The sequence below is a fragment of the Onychomys torridus genome, chromosome 19 (genome assembly GCF_903995425.1).
Source record: "Onychomys torridus chromosome 19, mOncTor1.1, whole genome shotgun sequence".
Classification (NCBI taxonomy): Eukaryota; Metazoa; Chordata; class Mammalia; order Rodentia; family Cricetidae; genus Onychomys; species Onychomys torridus.
In genome coordinates, this window is record NC_050461.1 from 23,221,331 (window position 1) to 23,245,882 (window position 24,552).

The following is a 24,552-nucleotide window of genomic DNA, read 5'->3' on the forward strand; positions in this document are numbered from 1 at the left end:
CCACTGAGCCATCTCTCTAGTCCACTTTTGCTTTTCAAATACTTAAAATTTTCTACTCCGTTCCTTAATTTATTTATTTTTTTATTTTTACAACCAAATACTTTTTATTCATGGTTTCTGTCACAGACCTGTAAATCATTAATATACTGAATTATTTATCATAATCCTATACTTTCAGGATTACCAAAATCTCCTATGTGTATTTTTTAAACATTTTTATTGATTCTTTGTGAGTTTCACATCATGCACCCCAATCCGACCCATCTCCCTTGTAGCATCCTCTGCAAAGGAAAACTATAAAAGAAATAATAAAATAAGATCTAAATAAAAATACAAATAAGAATAATTTTCAATTAAAAAAATAACCCAACAACAAAAAAATCCAAACAAGCAAACAAACAAGCAAGAAAACCAAATACTTCATTTCTCCTGGTGGTGTTGGGAGCTGCTGTGTATCATCAGTATATTCACCCTTTTGTCCAAATAGCTTGCCTTGCAAATATTTATTGTGTAATGTATTGCTGGTCAGGTTCAAGGCACTTGACTTCTGGCACACTATCAACCCTGAATCCCCACAGAAACTCCCCAGATATCCTGCTGTTGCCCCGTCATGTAGAAGATGTGGTCATGGCTCTTTAAGACCAGTCACTTATACACTCCAGCAGGTCATAGATGGGGTAGATGTTCAGGTGTGCTTTCTCAAAGCCCTGGATATGTACCTAGGTGTCTGCTGAGTTGCTCAGTCCTGGCCACTCAGTCCATTCCCCTCAGGCAAGGAGGGAGATAACTCTCCCAACCCCGTGTTGAGGGGTGGGGATATGTTTCCAAAGTGTGAGGGGGGGCAGCTTTTGCATGCTACTAAGATCATTGACAACTTCCAGGGCCAGTGAGGGACAAAGGCCAGCTCTCTGATGGGTTTGCAGCTCCAGGTGGCCCTTGTATTTCAACTCATGTTTCAACACAAGGTTCACATGGGCCCCTAATGCAGGCAATGGACATCAACACAGAACCCAAACCCCAGCTGTGGCAGGACCATGGGCTCAGACATGGCATTCAGCAGCAACTTGGGCCTGGGTGTCACCATGGACCCAGGTGGTAGAATATGCATCTCGGAATTGTATGGGTCCAGCAGCACCAGCAGCAGTGACTCCAACCTGGTCCCAAGTGGTGGTAGAGACCTTGAGCAGTGACACAGCCATAGATGGCGACAGGAAATACAGACCTCAATACAGAGCTTGGCTGAGATAGGGCCATGGACCCAGGCAGATATGGCCCCAGCCACCGCTCAGGCCAGGACATCAACATGGCCCCCAGTGGCAGCGCAGGCCACACCAATCTCCATGGCCCAGACAGCAGCATGACCCTTGAGTGCCAATATGGCTTCCAGTATTGGTCCAGAACCCAGGTGTCTGTACTACCTTCAGTGGTAACAGGAGCCACTGATATTGACACAGACATTGGCTGTGGTAGAGCCATGGACCCAGACTCTGCCCTGGACAGCAGTCCAACCAGATGACTTTGACTTTGTAACTACCAGCAGAAGCCACTCATATCGGCATGGCTCCAGCAGCTACACATCCCTCAGATCCCAACATAGTCACAGGTAGCAATCCTCAAGCCAGACATCATTGTGGCCTGTGGTGGGAATATGGGCCATGGATATCCACATAGGCCCTGGCTTCATTAGGACCACCGAAACAGACATGGTCCTCAGCAGCCTCTTGACCTGGATGTTACCATGGCTCCTGGTGACCACACAGCCTCCAATCGTAGCAGGAGCCATGGGTATGTAAACATGGCCCTAGCTGCTGCCCAGCGTAGATGCCACCATAGCCCAAGGTGGCTACACAGTCTACCCTGATCTGTATGACCCTAGTGGCATCATGACCCTTGGGCACCAATATGGCCTCCAGTGTCAGCCCATACCCTGTCCATTTGCACAACCTTCAGTGGTAACAGGAGCCATGGACCCAGACATGGCCCTTGGCAGCAGCCCCAAACCAGATGTCACCATGGCTCCAGATAGCAAACAGGCCTCCCACATCAGCCCATTCCTTACCACCTTTGCCTCTACAGAACTTCCTGTCTTCACAGGACATAAACCCCTCTGCCTCTCCCTCAATCCCATACCTGTCCACACATTTACTCACCTTAATGGTGCATGGCTGCCCTGTGTCATGTGGCACCAACCAGGTGGGTCCTTATGGCAAACTACCCCAGGTGGCCTGAGTAAGTCCATCTCTGCCACTTAGTTCTAGAGGTGCTGAGCAGGCCCTTCTCTTAAAATGTTTTAAGGTGTGTGTGTGTGTGTGTGTGTGTGTGTGTGTGTGTGTGTTCTTTTTCCAAATGCAGGTGTACATGAGCCATACTAGATATGCAAAGGACAGGTGACAGTGTTGTGTGTCAATCCTTGCTATCCACTAAGACAGAGTCACTTGGTGCTGTGCTTGCCATGTTCTGGGTATTCTCATGTTCTCCTATGTCTAGTAGAAGGAGTTGGGATGCAGACTCAGAATAGTTCATATGGCTTACACAGATTCTGGAGATCCAAACTCAGGTCTTCATGCATTATTCATTCTGAGCCATCTCCCAAAGACGTGTGCCTAAATTCTTCATGTGTATCTTACAATATTTTTCTGATTTATGTCAATATATATGTATCTGAAACATTAATTCATTGATTTTCATTGACATCTTTATAGTATTAGTTAAAAATGTCAGTGTTAGTAATAGTGTATTTAAAGTAATTGATGGCATTTTATAGAATTTCCTTTGATTGCTGAATAGAGTGAATTGATTTTTCTCCTTGTCTGTGCTAAAATACAGAGATGTTGTTTTGCCTAGCACTGTACTGCTCAAAAGGATATGTCTATGTTCATGCTACATTTTTTTTAAATTGAAAAGCTTGAAGTTGTTAAGCTAAATAGTCAAGGGAATTGGAGACAGGCGTTGTCAAGAAACTGAGCAATGTTGCCTCTAGCTTAGACACAATGTCTGCAAGAAGAATTTCAGATGGAGTAGGAAAGCAAAGGACCCATATGGAAGCATCTTTGCTTGACATTTGAGATGCAATAGAGTGAGTGAGACGAACCTTAAGAGTTGTGGAATATCTGCAACCCACTTCAGATGGTAAAATGAAATGTGAGAATACAGCTACAACTTGTTTGGCAAAAGAAAGGATGGCTGATTTCCCAACGAAGACAGGGTGCCCTGCACATGAATAGTATTTCCATGACAAAATGAAATGAATTTGAGATTTCCAGATGTACATGACAAAATAAACAGTTTCTTCATTTTTGAAACTGTGAGAGGGACAGGAAGTCATTGTACTGCTCTTTAATCAGCCTCCCAAACTACTGAGTCCAACTTTTCCAAGATTGTTTCGAAATTTCTACCCATGAAACTTTAGAATGCAATGTGACAAAAGCAATCCCTTTCTATGTACATTGAATTTTGTTGTTGTTTGCTATTTTGCCATTATTTGACAAAAGAAAATAAGTAGGTGAGTACTTTCCATTATAATATTGATTAAATTCCTGCCATGAAAGATACTCCTAAACTCAAGAACAAGGATTATAAAGCAATGTCAAAATGACCACATTTGCCATTTTGGTATATAGAAGGATGCCTTTTTCATCTGATAGTTTTCCTCATTAAAAATAAAGTCAGGAGGGCTACTGATTTTTGGAGTTCATCTTGTATCCTGCCACTTTACTGAAGGGGTTTATCAGCTGTAGGAGTTCCCTGGTAGAATTTTTGATGTATACTAGCCTATCATCTGCAAATAGTGAAAGTTTCACTTCTTCCTTTCCAATTTGTATCCTCTTGATCTCCTTTTGTTGTCTTATTGCTCTAGCTAGAACTTCATGTACTATATTGAAGAAATATGGGAAGAGTGGACAGCCTTGCCTTGTTCCTGATTTTAGTGGAATCGCTTTGAGTTTCTCTCTGTTTAGTTTGATGGTGGCTGTTGGCTTGCTATAAATTGCCTTTATTATGTTTAGGAATGTTCCTTGTATTTCTGATCTCTCTAAGACCTTTATCATGAAGGAGTGTTGGATTTTCTCGAAGGCTTTGTACTCACTCATAAGTGAATTCTAGATATAAAGCAAAGAACAATCAGACTGCAACCCACAGAACCAGGGAGGCTATATGGCAGGGGGGACCCTAGGATGACTGTGCCTTATAATAAGTTTTGGTGTTATTCAATTACTGGGCAAGCCTCAATGAAACATTTCACCATTAGGATAAGAATTTATACTGTATCAAGCTGATAATAGAAAAACAAACAAGCAAAAACTAATAAATAAATAAGTAAAAATGAAAAAAATATAATTAAAAACAAGCTTTCCTTCTGAAATCTTCATCCTACTACTCTTTCCCTGCTCTGCTATTGTGCAAACTGAAGGCTACAAAATGATGGCACAACTTTGCTTCCTTTCAGGGTGTGTGTTGGGCTGTTGCTGGCTTTTTACATATGACAATTTACCCGTGACTTTGCTCTCCAGGAAAAGAAATCAGCGAAGTGGCATTGATCAGCCACACCAGGCCCACATGTTTTTAGGGAAGTGAAGTACTTTACTTATTGCTGGCATGACAGGCAGACTTTCCTATAAAATGCTGAGTCAGAGGAAAGCAAGCCGGTATTTCTTTGCTAGAGAAGGTGTAGAGAATACAATTAAAAAAAAAAAAGATAAAATGTGTCCAGAGTCAATGAAAGAATTAGAAAGAAAATACAGGAAAAGCCTGTTGTCTGGTTCCAGGAATGGAGAAGAATTCAGTGTTCTTTATGTAGAGTTTAATGGGTTTCAGTAAAGCCTTAAGATAATGAGTGATTATTAATTAAATAAATGCCTTTTATCAGTGTCCCTGAAATATACTTTTCTCATCTCTTAGCAGTTACAAAACTTAGAGAACTTAAATGAATGATTTTTAAGTAGAAGAATTGAGCCTTACTATTTTGTTTAAAGTGGCTGCCCTAGGTAGAACCCCTTGAACTTCAATTATATCTCTCCATAATAAATGTACTGTTTTAAGTAGTATGCAAAGTAATATATTCTATGAATTAGTTAACAAAGGTTAAATCACATTTGGGACATAGAAAGGTGACTCCATGCTTACCAAGAGAACACCATTCCACCAAAGCATAGGAAGGCATCAGCATTATTAAAAATCTGTTCAGCAGCACTATTGGGAATTTGGTTGGATCATGAATGCTGGCAGGTTGTCAGGGAAACAGAGATGATGGGACTGAATGCATAGCCCTCTTACAAAATGAGTCTGCTGAATGGCTACTTTTGATTTTCTAATGGCTGATCCAGAATTTCTAATGGTAACATTAATGGAGTAGAGCATATTTTTCAGCTTAATTACAAATACCTCTCTGTTGGCATAGCAGTAATAAATGTATTTTCTAAATGTATTCTATATTATGCTTACAATCCAAAAGGAAAATGCCTTCCTTTGAAAAAACGATAGTTTTAAAATTTGCATTTTGATAACTAATAGCATGTATTATTGATTCATGTTTTACAATGGTAGTACTGACCCATGATTATGTAGTGGTCAACTTTTCCAGTGGCTCTCCAGGGTGTGTGTTAGAGTCAACCACCTCCAAATTCTCACAACTTTAATCACTGCTGTTGAGAAAAATGCCTGAGAGACAATTCCTGGTGTATTAAAAACAAACAAACAAACAAACAAAACTAACTTTCTTGTAGCTGATTGCACCCCCAGTAGTAACTCAAAACAGAAATAAACAGTAACTAATAATGTCATGGGAACATGGACTTATAATAGTTAAAACTCGGAAAAGGAAAGGAAACAATGAATTCAGACTTCCCATGTGGGAAATGCTGAGAAACTCTGAAAAGCAATAGGGTTACAAAGTGTTTGTTCAAAAATTGGAGTTTAGCCTTTCTACATTAAAAAACAAAGGTAAATATGTTGGCTATCAATAGTTAACACTTTAAGTTGTATCACTAATCATGTTGCACATGATAAGATAGATTTGACATTAAGTTCTAGAATGTCTTATGGCCAATTTATCCTTTTGGTTGGTTGGTTTGTTTGTTTGTTGTTTTGCGACAGGGTTTCTCTGTGTAGCTTTGCGCCTTTCCTGCAACTCGCTTTGTAGACCAGGCTGGCCTCGAACTCAATCTTAAAGGACTTTTTCTCTAACTTTTGGCAAACCTCTCATTCTCCTTCATACTTGGTGAGTTGGACTCTTATCTTTTTATGCTAGCATTCTGCCTTCTGCGTATATTAGTTTTCTAACCTAACATCCTCCGGTTTGCTGTGGCTTTATTTCTTGTGATACACTCTGGCTTCCCCAGCTACTCTAACTGCCGCGTGCTTCTGTGCATGTCACTTCTGTCCCTTACTGTCTCTATTACTTGTTCTAACTACTATTATCCACCACACAGATGTGCATACCAAGGAATAGCTTTTGTTTTCTGAAATCACCATGGCCAGCAACATTTGCTTCTTGCTCTGGCTCCCAAAGTGCAGCAAGACTGACTCCGCTCAAAACCTGCTGCATGTTTTAGTGCTAGAGAGTTCTCCTCAACATTGGTTCTGTGTGTTTGTGAGGGATCTAGGGCATTGTCCCCTGTGAGAGAAGAAAGTGTGGGACAGGGGCATTGGATGACAGACAGGGAAAGAAAAATAGTAGAGATGATGTTTGAAATCTCTTGGGAAAATCATAGCCGCATGAAAGCTCAAAAGCCATTTAGAATCACTGGGCACTAAAAGAACACATAATGGATATTGTCTGTTTCTTAAGATTGATATCATAAGCCTATTGAATAATTAGGAATTCTCTATTATCCCTCAGCCCACACTTCACAGCCATAATGTCATTGATTTTCTAACCACAAAACCCACATTGTATCTGGCAGGCAGGACTTTTTGCAAGGCCAGAGTTTGATGTGGAAAGGCATATGAAGAAAAGGCATTGGAGCTTTGTTTCCCATCATATACTCTGTCCAGGTTTGTGTGGTTATTTGTTAATTTTCTTTTTATCTAAAACACTACTGCTTCCCTTGTTGTTTTCAGATGGAGATATTTGAGTGTGTGTTTTTACCTCTTCTTCCCTTGCTAACATATGGACTCTGCAGTTCCCCAATTGCCACTCCTGTTGCAACTTTTCTGTAGTCTAGTCCAAATATTTTTATTCTGCATTTGTTTAAGAGTGAAAAATCGTGCCTTTACATCTAGCCAAAGGGGATAGTTTCTTTAGAAAATGGAACCTTTCATCTCCCTTGTCACTCTGAATATACCAGATACTTACCTTTTATTGAGGACACTAAATGAACTCAACTCATCTCTCTGATGTATGTTTTTTCTTCCTTTACAAACAAAATAAATGTTAACAGCAGCAAGAGAAATCCTGACCTCACCTGTTGTTGAAAGACTGGGACGTTAAACTACACCCTAGAGCAATCAGTCATCAAAATCATTTCTTGTCTGCTTCAAAAATGTGCATGAGATTTTTTCCAACTGCTAATGAAAGCATTACAAAGATTAGCTTTTGAAGTGGTGAGCAGCTTTCGTTTATTTTCCTTCTGGTATTCCCTCTGCCTCCAGCTAAAATGTAGAACCTTAAAAATGTTGCTCTCCACTACAAAATTCAGTTGATGTTCTATCAAAGTGTATTTGGATTATCAAAGCTCTGTGCTTATCTTGCAGCAGAGCATTCCTGAGAGAACACTAGTCAGGTTAGAATTGACAAGCTGATGCCAGGCACTTTCAAACCATAACACACACTCCATTCTCTCCTGCTAGCTACCTACCTGGGCTTCATATGGAGCTCTTTCTCCTGGTGGGTACCTGCAGTGTGGCCATGAGGCAAGGGAAGGGGGTCAGTGTGACTTCCAAAATGCAAAGGAGCCCCTAACACAGTGAGAGAGAAAGAGAAATTACCTGGAGAGGAAAAACAAGAAAAGATCAGAAGCTTTACAAAACTCAGACAATTTGGAAAATTCAGTGGTTTAATTTGTTTTGACATGTTACATTATTACTTAAAACTTAGAGTCTTTTTATTTTGGATGCTTCTTTCCTGACATATATATATACATGTCTTTGTGTAATCATAATTTCTATGGTGGTTTTACATTATAATATTTTCCTTCTTGAATGTAATGCCACCTACTAAAATTTATCTTCCTATTTTTCCCTAAATATCTCTCTATTTCTCTTATTATTGGCTCTTGCATACAGAGTAGTTCAGAGATCCCTTGTAAGTTCTAGTTTGAAAAATTTATCATGGCAGTTTAATATGGAATTATTTCAGAGTAAACCAGTATTATGGAAGTATTATTTATTTCAGTTATAAATTATAAATTATTTCAGTTTCATTGAATAGTGTCTTGAGGTGGGTTTGGAAACCACATAATCATCCTTGGAAGTTTGCTTCATCCTTGGATGTGATAATGTTTTATTAACATTTACCCGAAAGCTAGAACAGACTATTGAGATTTAGAATTCTGTAATTCTCTGGCAAAACTGGTAAATTTTTTAGATTGCTGGTGCAACAGTCAACTTTAACAAGCTAAACTGCAATGATAGGATAAGAAACAGAAACGCACAGTGGGGTATGGACTACACTCATTAAAGCTTGGATTGAATATCACTAAAAGGACATTGAGGGTGGATGGAGCAACTTTAAAGCAGAACTACTCTGTAAGAATCAGACATGATTTTTCTGTGTTCTCTCTTGAGAGCCCTGAGCTTTGATGAATGTCTCCTGAAGGGGACAAGCAGTGATTGTTTGAATTGAGGAGAGTATAAAGAATTTTAAGACATCCTTTGTTATGATCTTGAAATAAAATAAACAGATAATAAATTGCAGGTAATGTAGATGAACTACACTATGATGGGTAATATAGCAAGAAAGACCACAACTTAGTGTGTCACTGCTTTATTTTTCACTTGGTGGCTGAGTAATTTAGCCTCCAATGTCTACCTGGGCCTGACCTAGTTACCTGAGCTGCCTACTGTCAAATAGAAATGTGAGACCCAAGAAGAACTGCATCTGTTGATGTATCTTTATACTTTAGGTAAGAGATCAGGTAAACCACCCTCAAAGGCCTCAGCACTCCTTGTTTCTAACACAAAGTGCTCGTGAGGATGGCCACTCTCTCCTCCCCCTTTTCTGACTCTTGTCCCCTCTTCTCTTCCCTCCCTAGCATGGGTGCACATATTCACTTCAAACAACTTTGGTTGATGGCTTCTCTCCCTTAACTGACTCAATCAAGAATAGAGTCAAAGGAAATTCCATGTATACAACTTTTATCAAGTGTGTCCAAGATTCATGTTGATAGGCATGTGTATGGTATCTTGGTACCTTTGTTGGACCCTTTACCTCGATTCATTGTACTTTCCTCAAAAGAAAATTTATAGGACAATTCAATATTTTCCACTTTGCTCTTATTAGCAGTTGAAAGGATTTAACCATTTGTGTTTTCTGAGCATTCTGGACAGTTGACAGTTTGATATGGAAACATTTTCATAGACAACAGGCTAGGGACTCCTAATTCTTTTGTATATTCTATATTTCGTATATAAAGGACATCCTTTCACAAGACCCTCTGCTTATTATAATATGCTTATCTTTAAAATAGTCTGCTATGTACTACCAATGGAAATAATAATCTGAAATATAAGCAACTAAAATATATATGCATCAGAGGATGGTTTAATTTTTGTTGTTTTAGAATGTAAGTTAATATGGGGTAAGAAACCCACAATGATTTATTTTTCAAATACCAGACTGGTATAAGAAATTAGAATTATCAAATAAACAATTTCTTTCACTGGAGAGATGGCTTAGCAGTGAAAGGCTAAGCTCACAACCAAAATGTCAAAGAAATAATTTCTGTTTCATTACTAATAATGGACTGTTTAAATATTCGCATATGAGTAAGTATAAAACTATGAACTTTGCTAATATAGCAAAACAAAATGTGCCTCTATTTACATCATTGCATGTAATATCTATAAACGTGTATAGCTTGGCTGATGTTTAAATCAGGTCTACCATTTCTCCTCAGACATATAACAGTATATCGTATCCTATGTCAAAAACATTCAAAATCATTTTTTGAAGTCTGAATGCATTGTAGCCAACTATTACTATCTATAAATAGGGCACAGTAGAACAAAAGCAAACAACATCTTCTTCCTATTTAGCTATATCTTAGTACCCATTGATTAGCTGTCCTCCAGCCCTTCCTCTACCCTTAGATGTTTGATACTGAATTTGCCCATTCAATAATCATTTATTCTTTTATTTCATAAAAAATATATTTTTCCTTAAGTTAATTGTGAATGTCTTATTTTTGTTTTTCTATTATTAACTGATTTTGTTCATATTCACTCATTTTCTTATTTATTGAATTATTATCAATTGAGTATTTTTAAATTGAATATTAAATTGTAAAAATGTCACAATTCTTGCCTCAGGAAACTGATTTTACATATTCACTGTAAAATATGAACTGATGAAATCATACTATTTTAAGAACAGTCTTAACTGTTTCTCTAAGGCTTTATGCTTGTTAAAAATGTTATAAAAATGAAAATATTGTTCCAATATCTTTATCCTGTAATTATTTTAATAATCTAACAGCAATGTAAATTTTTCAAAACAACTCTGTAATCTGACTTATTTGAGTGAGAAAGTTCATTATTCACAGGCATTACTGTTGTGTGCGTGTGCGTGTGTGTGTTTGTGTGTGTGCGTGTATGTGTGTGTGTGTGTGTGTGTGTGTGTGTGTGTGTGTTTCCATATGCTTACTTCCCCTTGCAGCATAAACAGATACAACACAATTCTGTAGTTTTGGCCTGGTAGGGACTAACCTGTTCTTACATATCATTTAATAACTGACATTTTAATGAAAGCTTCATTCTTGACTTTTTACAAGAAATCTCATTTGGTTAAACTTTACTTCTACAGTAAGTTATGTGTATTAGCTAAAGGTTTATTTGTGAATTGCATTAATATTCATGAGTGAGATGATATGTTTCTAATTCCTCACTTTCATCCTTTATCTGGACTGTATTTTCTGTTTTTCTGGGGTTCAGATTGTAACTGTTTATCAGAGTTCTCAAGTGTAGTAGAGGTTTGAGGATTTGTTAAGTGAATTTTGACTGAGATGATGAACTTTCTCTTTCCTTATTATAGTGATTTCTCGATGTTCTCTTTGCCAAACTCATAATTTTTTTCTTTTGCAGCCATTTGATGTTAGTTTCTGCTTTTGTTGGTTCTTTTTTCTTCTTCCATTTTCCTTCTTCCCATCTTTTCCATTTGCTTTTGTATTTTTAAGACATTATTATTTATTTGTGAGTGTGTATGAGTGTGTGTGTGTGTGTGTGTGTGTGTGTGTGTGTGTGTGTGTGTGTATCTATGCACGCCTGGGTTCTGTGTATGTCTGTGTGTCTGTGTACCTCTGGTGGCTGGAGGAGGGCATCAGGTTGCCCAGAGCTGGAGTTAGAGCTGGATGTGATCCCTCTGAACCAGGTGGTATAAAGCAAACTGCAGTTCCTTGGAAGAGCAGCAAGCTCTCCCACACTTCACCTTCCTCTCTTATTAGCAACATGTATTTTACTAAATGTTTACTAAGTACCAAATTCCATGCTCACTTCTTGCTCCATGTCCTTGCTGGATGGTCACCAGGAACCATAATTTATGCATTTTCAGAAGAAGACTCCAATTCTAGTATAGGCATTTGGATTTAGCTTACTACACAATTTAGGGTGTGATTTCCTTCAAAGCATTAAAGGTGTGTTGGCATCAATAAATGACAAGCTACTTTAAGCTTTCTCAGCTGTAAAAAGGGGATAATAAGTGATACTTACTTTAGAGATATGGAAATAAAATAACTTAATGAAAATAATAACCATAAGAAAAATCCCTATCATCGCTGTTTTTAAGATTCAGTGTTTCTATCTTAGAGTCAATGAGTCCCAGGGACGAACAGGGCTTGTTCCAGTGTTAAAGGTCATACATTCTTTTCCAACTGCTTCCAGACAGACTCCTTTCCCAGCCTGCTAACCTGAATACTTTTATTAGTCGGGTTAGTTCACAAATTAGAACAGTGGTTTGCAGATGCGCTCTAATATGCACAAGGTAGTTTTTAGGACTTAGTTTTATTTTAGAAAGTCACCCAAATGGACTTGAGTGAGTTAAAAATAAACTTTTGCTTCCTGCCTTGTTATGCGAGAGAGTAATGTGATCTTCACTTTGTATAAGGTACAGAACAGTGTGCCCTTGCCCCTTCGCTGTTGCTGAGCTCCTCAGCTTTGATAGTATCTGCACTGAAATTAAGAAAAGAATAAACTACCTGCCAGAGCTGGTGATACAAACATAGGCCAAGAGTGGAATGTTCCCACAGTGGCAGAATTAGCAAAATTAGTCTCCAAAGCAAATATATGTGTGGTATAGAATAAATAAAATGTGCTTATATCCTAAACTTAAAAAATTTCAGACTATTGAGAATCAGAATACATTTTGAAAGTGAATTGCCATACCTAGGTGTCTAGTAAAAGCTTCAAAAACTGCAGTTTGAAAAACAATTGCATATTTATACCCACAGAAATCAACTTTCCCCTTTTAGAAAGACATTTTTCATATTTTTAGGATAAATGTTAAAGCCTTGATATGAAGTTTATTCCCCATGGAAGAGCTTGTACTGATGTACTTACTGTGCATAGAAACTTATGTATTTTGATGAATTAAATGGTTTGTTAGAACAATCTATATCCCTTTTCGACTACATAAATACTAGACACACATCTAAAAGTATCTATGTATAATTATTTGGAAGGCAGCTAAGAAGTAAAGTATTTCTATTTATCTCCACTTGCAATCCTATTCTGTATAACAAATGGTGATCAACATGCTGTCTTCTATAGACACCAAAGCTAAAAAAAAAAAAAAAATAGATACGTCCATCATTGGTTGTTAACTAACAAGAATAACTATGTCCTTTAGGCTTTGGACACTCACTGGGAGAATTTAAAACATATTACTTCTTATAATAGAGCTTGATAATATACCTATCAGATCAAACAACTAAATGATAGCTAAGAACATACGGTTTTAGAATTACAGCTTTTAAAGATTAGAGTCTAGGAGAGATCTTAGCAGTTACCTTTATTTCCTAGAATGCTGAGCAGTTGGACAAGTTTATATTTTCTTCTGGTTGAGTTTAATATTTAAAATACATTTTATGGTGCACATCTGACATTCAAAACATATTATAGGACACATGTACATGGTAAAATGATTACTCTGGAGAGATAAATTAATGTATTTATCATATCACAGAGGTACTTTATTGGGAAAGAGCATCTGTAGTCTACTCAATTAACAGAATATCTAAGTTAATACAATTTTTTAATTACAGCTGCCAGGTTGCACACTAGATGTCTATATGCTTGTTTATTTTGCACGTCCTGTACTTTACAACTTGTGGGTGACTTCCCATTTCTTTCCTCATTCTCTCCATGCAGATTGCTACTTTATCTGCTTATTCATTCTTTGTGTATTTGACATTTATTTTTGTTGTTATTTCCTTTTAAATTTGTTTCTGACTTACTTTCTTTAGTGTTATGTCTCCTAATTCCATTTATATTGTGGTTAAAAACAAGGACTCCATCTTTTATTTTAAAGCTGAATAGTATTTCATTATATATGTACACACATTACATATTATATGTACATATTTTATTCATCCATTTGTGTATTGATGGACACTTAGGTTGTGTAATGGCTAATCTTGATTGTTAACACATCTGGGAGAAAAGGGAACCACAATTGAGAATAATGTGTCCCCCAGATTGGCTTATTGGCCCATCTGTGTGACATTTCTTGCTTGTTAATTGATGTGAGATGGTCTATTGCATTGTGGGTAGTGCCACTTCTGGGCAAGTGGTCCTGGGATATATAAGATAGGTTGTAGCATGAATCTTTAAACAACTTATTAATTTAAAAATAAACCTGGAGCCAGGTACTGGGGTCAACACTGGAAGATCAGAGAAGCAGAACAATCCACAGCTTCCTCACCTCACAATTCCTCAGCTGATCCTGTTTCCTCAGACTGGAAGCCTCTGTGTCCTCATATCCAAATGAATCTCAGCTGAACTGCTTCTCAAAAGCTTGAAAGCTTAACCAGCTCTACTTCCTGTTCCTCAGGCCTTATATACCTTTCTACTTTCTGCCATCACCTCCTGGAATTAAAGGCATGAGTCATCATGCTTGGCTGTTTCCAGTGTGCCTTTAAACTCACAGAGATCCAGATGGTTCTCTGCCTCCCAAGTGATAGGATTAAAGGCTTGTGTGCCACCATTTTCTGGCCTCTCTATCTAGTGGCTGTTCTGTTCTCTGACCCCAGACAAGTTTATTAGGGTGCACAATATTTTGGGGAACACAATATCACCACAGTAAGTAGCTGGTATGTGCCTAAAAGCAAGGCTGTGTGCAGCTTTCTTTCATGATTTCTACTTCTTCTTGAGTTCTTTCCCTGACTTTCCTCAATGATAGACTGTAACCTGGTGCTTGTAAACCAAAACTTTTCCTCATCAAGTAGCTTTTGGCCAATGTTTTATCACAACAACAGAGAAGTAAACTAGGAGAGCAATTGGTACCATGAACATGGAGTATAATTGACCTGACTGTACTGTTTTCCTTTTGGGGAGAATTGTGGAAATGTTTGGAACTTTTACAGCTTAATAAACTGTGTTGTGGGAGCTTGAAAGGTAAGAATGTTGAGAGAGATGCAGATGGTGGAGACCTGATTGTGACATTTTAGAGAGAAGCAATGACTTTATTGGTAAGGTCATGTGACATGTTTGAATTAAGAATCTTTAGAAGTGAAACCTTATATATTTTAATGGGGGAATAGATGCTGGTCAGCTGGGGCTGAAGAATCAGCTTTGTTTATTAAGAGACCAGCACAACTGAAGCAAAATCTTCTGGGAAGTATTTCTTCAGAGTCAATACACAGAAGCTGTGGTCCAGTAGAGGAGAGTAAGGACTGCCCAGCAAGCTTTCAGTAGTATTTGGGAAACGATATGTAAGGGGCTCTCCTATTGGATTGGCTTTGAAGGCATGAGGGATTTATGGGGAATGGCTTTGGGTTGGCCCAATGAGAGGACAGAAGGCATTTATGTAGACACAGCTGTTTCAGTGAAGACTCCAAGATGAAGTTGTGGAGAGCAGCTGAGGCTCAGCATTCTGAAAGGCCATGAGACACCATTAGTGAAGGTGCCATTAATTTCTGCCATGGCTTCTCTTGATGGTGGACTCTAAAGTAGATGTGTAAAATGAAATAAATAGATGTGTTAGGTCACGTTGTTTATCACAGCAACAGAAACAACACTAGGATAAAGCCCTGGCTGATAATTAGTGACCATAGGTGTTAGACATATCTCTGTATCCTTTGATGGTTTCCATTGGGTTTTGCTTCTGGTCTATGGCTGTGCTATATGTTTTAATTATTAGAGCTCTGTTGTAGGAAAATTTTAGATCAACTGTAATGCCTTTCTTTCGCAGGATTTCTTTGGCTAGTCAGGTAGCTGTGTTCTTTCTTAATTTTTTATATGTATTTCCTTAAGAATTTTCAATTTCTGTGAAACATAGCATGCTGTTTTCATAGGGATTTTATCAAGTTTGTGTGATTTTTGGATAGCAGAGGCAAGTTAAGAATATTATTTCTTACATGGTATAAATTTCTGATGCTATTCCATAGTGCTCATATTCGCTTGTGTTATTTTATTTTTGTATGGTATTTTTAATTTGATTTTGGAAAATTCCTACTTTACTGTGGCATGAAGACTGGCTCTATAAAGTGGTCCCCCACCACACACACACACACACACACACACACACACACACACACACACACACATTCACGAGCAATGTTTACTTCATCTCATTGAGTGAGAATCTGCAAGTAACCAGTTGTGAGCCAGAAGCTTACTTGTGAACACTCTATCCATATATCTGACAGTGTTGTTTGAGTGAAAGACTTTGACAGTCTATAGTGACTGAGTACGTGGTGTTGATAGAACCCTGTAGAACCCTGTAGGGATGTTTAAAAAGTCCCTGTGCATCAAATGAGGGTACTCACCTGGTCACAATTTAAGAGCGATTTTTGACCTCCTACTTTGCAGGTCAGTTGCTTTGACAGAACGCTCACATTTCTTGTGAGTACTGATCAGATTTTTGTGTTCCCTATAATGTCTTCAAATGGTCATTAAAAATGTTTAAAGTAGGATTTTCTTACTCTGAGTAGAGATATAAAATCAGAAGGAAACCGACTTTGCATAGGCAATAGTCAGTGTAAAAAAATGAAGCACTTCACTCCTCACTCCACCTTGACTCTCACAGGTGCCTTCTTTATCTCTGTCCTTTGGAATTACCCAACTGAGTTACTCATATTAGCTCATCAAAAAGAATTCCTCATCCTTCAAAAACACTGTCTATTTAATATCCCATTCACTTCTATGTAGTTAAGTTTTATGTGAAGAAACCATCTTGTTAGAATATATAGGTGTTTATAAATATTATAATCTAATATTAAATATATTAATATATATTGTGGAGGGCCACAAAGGTGTCATAGTGAGATCCGAGCTTGCTTTATCCAGCAGCTTGACCATGTGCATGGTTTCTAGGTGACTGGAAGGGTCTACACTTGGCTGAGCTAGGGGAAGGTCTTGCTCCACCCCTTGGAAGCCCTTTAGAAGAGACAGAAGGGTCCGGTGGATAAAGATCCAGGCCCTCCCAAGGCTGTCCTGTGTTTCTATCTGTTTCTCTCCCCTCTCTCCTTCTATCTAAATCTCTTATCCCTCACTTCTCAAGGGTACCCTGGGGTAGAATGTGGGAGCTTGTCTTCCACAAAATATGTCTTTATGATTCATTTTTTGTTCTCTACTGTAATTTCCTCTTTAATATTATTGAACCTAGGCCAGGTAGGTTGCCACAAGCCTTTAATCCCAGCACTCAGGACTCAGGGGCAGGCAGATCTCTGTGAGTTTAAGGGCAGCCTGGTCTACAAATGGACTTCCAAGACAGCCAGGGCTGTTACACAGAGAAACCCCGTCTCAAAACAAAACAAAAGACAATATTATTAAACCTGACTATATATTGACTGAATGAAAGAATGATTGCTACTTTGCCACTAAAACACATGACTTGGTTCTTTGTTTGTTTGTTTAATTTATGTTGTGTTATTCAAAGAGTTAGGAACTGTTCTGTTTTAAGCTTCTAATTGATATTAAACATATTTATAAGGACAGGAAATTGTTATAGATGTGACAATAAATATACAGCTTTATCCCATTATTTGAAAAACAATTGTGTCTGTACTTGTATAAAAGATCAGGGAAACTTTTGAAATTAAGCACTTAATGCTTATCACATAAAAGAAATAACATCTGTAGCTTGGTAGCCTCTATATTGGATAATGGAAATGCAGCTAAATGGAGATCTATGGAGTTGGTGATTTTGTGTTGCAGCTTATTCTAATGTATAAATGGCATTTAAACCAAGTTTTATAATTTGCAAATGATACATATGGTTTTAAAAGGTTACTAACAGTAATCCTTATCAATCTCTAACCTTTTCTGTAAATATCCCATGTTCAGCTTAATAGCATAATAACCTTTTGATATATTACTAGAGGGACATGTGTGAGTTTAAATTGAAATAATTATAAAATTCATAAATTCGATTTAAGAATTAGGCCTGTCTAGAAATTGAAACTTGTAAGGCTTTTGTGAGCCTCTGGCTTAGCTCAAGAACAGAATAAATTAACTAATTAACAAGGATTCTAATATTAACTACCCAGTTCAAAAGAGGGAAATGAACAATGTATTTCTTTTTTTTTCTGCCTTGCAGATTTTCAGGAATTTTGATTGATAATGGGTTTTATGAAATTCAAATTTACTGGGATTTACACTGGAGTTTTATTATTATCTTCTAAACTATTCAGTCTTTTATAATACACACATAAGCATACACACACACACACACACACACACACACACACACACACACACTGTCCTACTATATAAATAAGCAGTTCTCAAACTGTGGGTAGCAACCATTGGGAAAGATATATTTCTGATGGACTTTGGAACTGAGGCAACTCTCCATAGTAAAATTATACTTAAGAAGTAGCAACGAAATAATCTTATGGTTGGTGGTCACCACAACAGGAGGGACTGTGTTAAAGGGTTGCAGTATTTGGAAGGTTGAGAAGCACTGATAGAAATAACGCCTTTCATGTCTTAGAGACTTGAAAGCAAATTTATCCTACCCATTTTAAGTCTGTCATTTATTTTGGCCCCTGTGGAAAAATGATACTATTTGTTAAATAACAGCAAATCGATGTGAAGGATAGTTTATCTCCCCCCTCCACCATATTGGTAAAGAAAACGCTTTTCTACCATAAGAAAGGGAACTCAGTCATAAAGTCTGCAGCTCTACTAACTGGCTTATGACTGTCCTGAAAATAACATTCTTAGGGAAGAAAAGAGAAACAAAGAAAGGGGAAACAAAGTAAAAGATAAAGTGTGGCTTGGGCTGTTGATTACCAAAACAGAAGTTACTTAGCAGGAATGATTCTCAGGCCAAGATGTCTGAGTTGATAAAGATCTTGTTGAAAATGTAGGAATTCCAGACTTAACCTAATTATCCTTTCTAGGAGTTATGATAAAGCACCCAGTTGAATTTCAACAAGCTGTATATTCTCCTCATAGACAGGAAATGTGGGGAAGGACTGAACTGGTTAACATTCATGTTAAGTGCAGGCTGAGAGTTCTGCATTCTCTCCATGTGATGCCAAGCTCTCAAATGTATCTCTGAAGGGCTTGTCAAAAAGCTGCGGAGGACTAGAGTAGGAGTTTTGTGGTGACTATCACTATGACAGTGAACACATCAAGCTGTTAAAGATGCTGTCCTGATTTGTAAAAGCCTTGTTCTACATGTCAGACCAACGCTGAGAAGTCCAATTTCAGGGTTAGAACCAGTCTAGCTCTGAGCTGCTTCTATTTCCCCAGGACTTTGTTTTGTTGTAAGTCATTTGGACTATTTAATGTCCTGTACCAGAAAACCCTCCAGGAGCTCCAGTATGTTAAATTGGCGATCCTTCTCAGAGAAACTACCTTCCTTGGACTGAAATTATATTCTTCAATCCGTAATCCTTCAGCTTTTCATTATTCCTGACAATACAGGCTGTTTTTTATGCCCGTCATGTGTGTGCTATCAACTGGAAATCATGTGTACAAGCTTGACATTTATATATCTATAAATACTGCATAAGTCTAGAGTATGTTAAAGAAGAGAATATAATTTATTCAGTGAATGTGAGGTAAGAGCAAACTGTGACTGAAACACAGTGAAAAGGATGCTCTGGGTCAAGGAGCACAACAGGCAAGCAGTAATGAAGAGCGATCATCTCTCTGTCTGCTGGGTTGTACCTTTCCAGAGATTGCAAATGCAAGCTACCCATTTGTCATCTACCTTTAATGATACAATAAACAATATCGGTTCTGGCACCCAAGATGTTTTGTCTCTTTAACCGAAGGACCAGAACTTCATGTGTTGTGCCAAGCCAATTCTGAGCAATGCCTTCAACAATGACCAAGTAGACCTTTGATCAGTCATCTGTCTCTTTCCATTTAGTATTACTCATCATTTTTCTATATAAAAAAATTAGGAGTAGCTTGTCTAAAAGGGTATTTTTTTTCTCCTCAATTTGGTAGGCCGGAATAAACTTTCCTGAGTTCTCAGTTTCATAGGCATATAAATAATAATTAGACTCAGCTGGACTTTGAGCTTCAGATGTTTTGGAGCACTTATGCAGTTTCATGGTTACCAATATCATTTATCAGTAATGTTGTGCCAATCTTAGACATCTTTGGTTTCTGTGTGTTGAGATTTATACATTGGTGAGGTGGTACCAAGATATGCTGCAAAGATCACACCATGCAACAGATTTCATGACAGAGATTTATTGGGGTGGGGGTAGCAAAAGGCTTTCACAGAGTGGGAACATGAGAGACAGAAAGAGAAAGAGACAGACAGTGAGAGAACAAGAGAGCAAGAGAGAGACAGAGAGACTGGGAGACAGAGAGTGGGCTGTGATGGCAGAAGACCTTTTGAAGGGTATTCATGTTGCATAGAGACAATATAGGATACTCTCAGGGTGTAAGTGCAGGAGGGGAGACCCTCGCTGAAAGACAAAGTAGGCTGAGTGTGTGGTTCCTAGTGGGGTGGGATGAAGCAGAAGTGCTCAGGCAGGCAAAAGCAGAATGACAGAGAACTAAAACAGCCTGTGAGTTACAGCGACAAAGCCGTTCAGATGTCCAGAGTTTGAGAATATCAAGCAGGAACAATGGTTGTATCAGGGACGAAACCTGAAAGCAAAATGTAAAGTTCTCTGTGACATAATAGAGAGTTTGGCTGCATACAGTATTCACTAGGGAACAGGGAAAATTTGTGAATGACAAAAAACGATAGATTTATGTTAGGGAAGGCTATTCTAATTGAATTTCATGAGGAATAGAAAGAGATCAGAGTTGGAGTTAATAGTATTGGAAGTGATTGTTACCTAGCTGGGGTCCAGAAGTGGGTCTGTTGATATACTAAATGAGAAGTGTTGGAGGTCAACCAGTTAGTATGTGCAGCATAAGCAAGCTTCACTGCAGCATATGAAGAGAGTGAGGAAGACTTAACTCTTTCAAGAAGGATTTCATGCCCAGATAACTAACTATTTACACACAACGAGTGACATTCTTTTCTGACTAATGAGTATTTCCTTCTTGTGGGTTGTGTAGTATCTACACAAGACTGTCAGTCATATACAAATGTGCAAGATACTGAAATACTTTTTGGCCTCTTCATTTTCCAGACTATTTTCAGATCTCAGTGATGCTTATCAATTGCTAGTAAGTAAGGTTCCTTGTGGATCAGAGAATTCATGTAAATTTCAGTTGTCAACAGGAAAGTAAACAAAGGAAAAAGCAATATAGTTCAGTCACAAAAGACTGCTTAGTAGAAATTCTGCTAAGTCCAACTCTGTAGCCTGGACTGGATTGACCATTAGAGTTTAGAATACTTAATAAATGTGACATATCTCGTGCTGTGAGTTCATTAAATGTCTTAATGTAATCTTAATAAAATAATAAAAATTAAAATTAAAAAGTACTATTGATAAAAGTCTTAGAGAGATGATGTCAGAGACATGTACCAGAACATGTTTTTTTTTTGTGTGTGCTTCTTTTCTAGTTTTGTTACTTATAAATGAAACAGAATTTTAAGTTTAATTTATTATAGCCAGTATTGTGCCTAAGTTCTAGAAGAAGAGTTCGAAGGACTCGGGAGATGTTTCAGTGGATAAAGGGATCTAAGTTCAGATTCCCTGGACCTAAGTAAAAATAGAGGCATATCAGTGTGCATTTGTAGCTGTAACATATTTTCAGTTGCATGAAGGAGTTTCTACATTGCTGTGCTGCGTCTTACACTTATTTGCATGTGACTTGGAATGGTCTCTAATGCTAGATAATAAACAACAAAACAAAATATTTTGGAGACATAGACATGTATGAGTCCTTGTGTCTATGGAAATGTTTCCAAATGTATGCTCTAGATTGTCTTGGAGACTCTAGAACCCCATCAAATGGCAAAGTTAACAAATGGACTTTTCTATTGACCCCAGATCCACCCCATGTCAGAATGAACTTAACTGTTAAAAGTGTGCCATTTGGTAACTAATCAACAAAGGGCTATCTTTAATCATATGAAAGTATTCTTTGTGTGAAAACTCATATATAGAGGTGATATTATAAATGTATCCAAGAAGAATTGATTGATAATATTTTTCTATTAGAACCTACACCAGAGAGATTTCATCCACTCCAGCTGATCAGAGTCCTGAGTGAAGTGTGACTATATTAAAGGTGACTGTGGATCACACCGTTATTTGCATAACACAGGGTCAGGATTTTCATTACTCTCCATAGACATAAGAGATTTGTTGTATTTAAAAAAATGGTCAACTGGCCCTTCAGTCCACCTTCTGGGATTTCTGGGTCCCTTTGGGAAACTATGGTATGAAGAGATTAACAAATGAATTTCAATTTATGTTTTATATCCTGACCTTCCTCAGTCTATGTGCTTAAACTATAAATATGTTCCTTAGCACAGTTAAATTTATGGATCAGGAAGATGGCTCAGTGGGTAAAGGTACTTGCTACCAATATTAACAACTTGAGTTCAATCCTTTAGATCCACATGGTAGAAAAAAGATCAAACTTTGTGCACATTGATCTCCACACATGTGCCATGTACATGTCCACACACATATTCATACATAATAAAAATATAATTTTAAGAGGTAAATTTATTAGTTTATTTATTTGTACACCTTAAGTGATTAATGATCATTTTTTTGTGACTTTTGATGAGAAAGAAAAGCACATATAAACAAAAATAACTTAGATATCAAGGGACTGCCTCTATAGTAACGTTTCAATAGACTTAGTTCATAGCATACAATAATTGTGAATAGAAATCCATTTTCTTCTACAAGCTATTTACAGTATTTGAAGTGAATTCCTGTGGCTAAAGGCTTGTGTTTTGTATATTCATTTGAGCCGATAATATTTTAATGACAGTCATGGTGAACTTTCCAGATATTTCTTATCTTCCTAAACACCCCCTTGGAGCCTCTTCTCACACATTAGAACTAATTAGGAAATCTCTCCCAGGTGCTTAGCAGTTTTTGGAGACAAGGGATGAAACATTGTGCCAAAATGATTACAGCAAGCTTCAAAGACAGCCACCCGAGAGCTTAATAAGGACCATTATATTTTTTTTTATTAATCATCATTCATAAATGCCATTGAGAAATAAAATTATATGTTAGAAATGTTACTTATTCTTTAACAAGGCAATCAGCTTCTTTATTTCATTAGGTATCTTGGGAAGAACCAGGGTTTGCAGTATCAAGATTAAGAACGGCGTGACATGAGGGGACAAAATACTGAGTTGATTGTAATAGTTAAGAGGAAGTGAAAGAGCTTATTTTGTCTTCATTATAGTTTTTAAAAATAGTATTAAGTTATTGATTTATATCATGTTATAATTATACCAATTTCTCATCCCTTTTCCACATTCCACATCCTTCCATGTATTCCCCTTTGTTCTCTTTCAAATTCATGACCTCTTTGATATCAATTGGTCTCTGCCTATTTCTATGTCTATCTATGTCTCTCTCTCTTACACACACACACACACACACACACATACACACACACACACAAAACACTCACATGAACATATACTTGTGCATGTATACATATATATTCCAAAATATATAAATATATCCTGCTCAGTTTGTATAATGTTACATACCTGTGTGTTTTGAAGACTAGCCATGTGGTTTTGTACAAACCTATTGGTATGCTCTTCCATAGGGATGACTATTTCTTCACTCTCAGCTTTCCCTGGTTGCCCATAGTTCTTTGTTTAGGACTGAGGTGAGCCTTCATGAGTGTAGCTTCTGACATTACTAGGAGACACAATCTCATAGCACAATTCCTGTTCACCTGGATCTTAGCATCTTTCCATTAGCTGTTCTGCAATGATCCCTAAACCTTGGTACAGGCATTATGTTGTAGATGTATCAGTTGGAACTGCGCTCTACAACTCTACAATTTGATCAGTTATGCTTTTCTATAATGATCTCTGTATCTTGCAAAAGGAAATTTCTTTGATGAGGAAGGAGGACTACAATTATCTGTGATATAAGAACAAATATATAGGATAAGATTGGAGATTATATGACTTCACTACTGGACACTTGGCTCAGTTTCCAGTGTCATGCACGATTCATCCTTTGTAGAGTGGTCTGTAAGTCCAATTATATAGTTCCTGATTATTTTCAAGATATGAATTCCACTATTGTACCTTTAGGGTTATTATGCCATGGTGGTCACTCTTGTGGTTCATAGGTATGGCTGGGTAAAACTGTTGTTTTCTTCTCTCCTTTGGAAGCTAGCACAGTGCCTTCTGGTACCATGAAAGCTAGTCCTCATGGGTGTAGGTAGGCTTTCAGGTCAGATTCAGTTTGCATCCTCTGGGCATTGTGTCCAAAATGAATAATGTCCTCATCAATGGGGACTTACCTTACCTTACTTCAATGGGGGTAAAAACCAGAGACAATAGCAATAGGCTATAACCTATACATTTATATTATAAGTTCTTTTTTCATTTTGTAAAATTACAACTTGCAAGCTCTTTAGTAGCAGGGTCTTATCATACAGTTCAAAAGACAAGAGGAATGAAAAAAATCTTTATTGTTTCGGGCACCTCTAGATAACCCTGAAGAAATCATACTTACTAATCTTCCCCTGGTTCTAGAAGTTTTGTTCAATAGCATATGAATTCTAGTGGAACTTTGTAAGCATTAAGATTTATCTACCTTCAAACTTAAAAAATCATTTTTAATTTGATTATAATAGGTTTGTTTGTTTTTTCAT

The 24,552-nt window shown here is 37.5% G+C and overlaps 1 protein-coding gene across 3 annotated transcripts in view; it reads left to right on the plus strand.

Annotated features, from left to right (window-relative positions):
- Positions 1–24,552, plus strand: part of Nkain2 (sodium/potassium transporting ATPase interacting 2) — a 1,137,884-nt gene that overhangs the window by 277,237 nt on the left and 836,095 nt on the right. The gene's annotated exons all lie outside the window — the stretch shown is intronic.